Consider the following 1,208-nt stretch of genomic DNA (forward strand, 5'->3'; position numbering starts at 1 on the left):
ACCCCTTTCCAGCATCTTCAAAGCGCAAATTAGTTTAATTTGGATTTAGACTAAGGGATGCAAAGACCAGGCAGAGCTGCTGACAGTGGAGAAAAAAAGCCACAAACAAACACCAGGCTGGAATGGATATACAGATTTCAATCTTCCAGTTTTGCTTGCAGTGCATTGCAAAGCCTATTTACAGACTAAGTGGTGTTTTACCTCCAGCAAGACAAACCAGAATCATACAGCCAGCGCAACAAAAAAATGGTTTAAACTGGAGCATATTTATGTGCTATAACGGTCTAATCAAAGTCGGGATTCAAAACCGTTCGCAGATGGTTTCCATTCAATCTGGCAGGACTCGAGCTATTCTTGCCAGAAAATTGGGCAAAAAGCTATTCTCTGTAAAGTTGGTAAAAACATGCACCTGAAGATCTGCAGCTGTAATTGTGTTCACAAAAGGCTCAATATAAACGTGCAACACGATTTCAGATTTTTTTTATTTTCAAAACATTTAGAAAAAACAATCATATTTCCTTCCAACTTATCAATTCCACACTGATTGGTGCTAATCTAACAAGTAAAATTTCAGGAAACTCATTAAGGCTTGTGGTTGTATTGTGAAATAAAATTAAAAGAAATAGAAACTATGTTTTTAGTTTTGTGAATGTTTTTTTCTTCTTAGAAATAAATAATTGTTTGGAACAAAAAACATGACAGCTTCCATATGGACACAAAATCAAATTAACTGAGTTGTTTTAAATGTAAGTTTTACCTTAAACTTAATTCTAGCTGATCAGAGTGTTTACCTAATGTTTTTTTTTTTCAAGGTAAAAATACCCACTCTTCAAAACAGAAAAGACAAGAGAACATACCACTTAGCAAAGTTGATGTATTTTGATCTTCGTAAGTCATCAACGGTAGCCGTTTTCCCAGTCTTCTTCTTCTAGAATTATGGTAATAATTAAAAAAGCTTATAACTACTGAGACTAAGAAAAAACACAGCAGGAGAATCAAACTATATCCTTCCTACTGTGTACAAAATGGAGGACAAAAGGTCACGTTAGAGAACTGCATGCAAAGGGTTGCATGAGATCACCAGCTCTCCATGGAAATAAATCGTTTTAAGAGTTAAATAATTTTTTTTTTTTTTTGTTTTTTTTGGTGTAAACAGCTTTTAACAAAAAAAAGATTTTTTTTTTTCCCCCGTTTCTGAAGCGCCCATT

Source organism: Poecilia formosa, unplaced genomic scaffold, assembly GCF_000485575.1.
Source record: "Poecilia formosa unplaced genomic scaffold, Poecilia_formosa-5.1.2 Scaffold169, whole genome shotgun sequence".
Lineage (NCBI taxonomy): Eukaryota > Metazoa > Chordata > Actinopteri > Cyprinodontiformes > Poeciliidae > Poecilia > Poecilia formosa.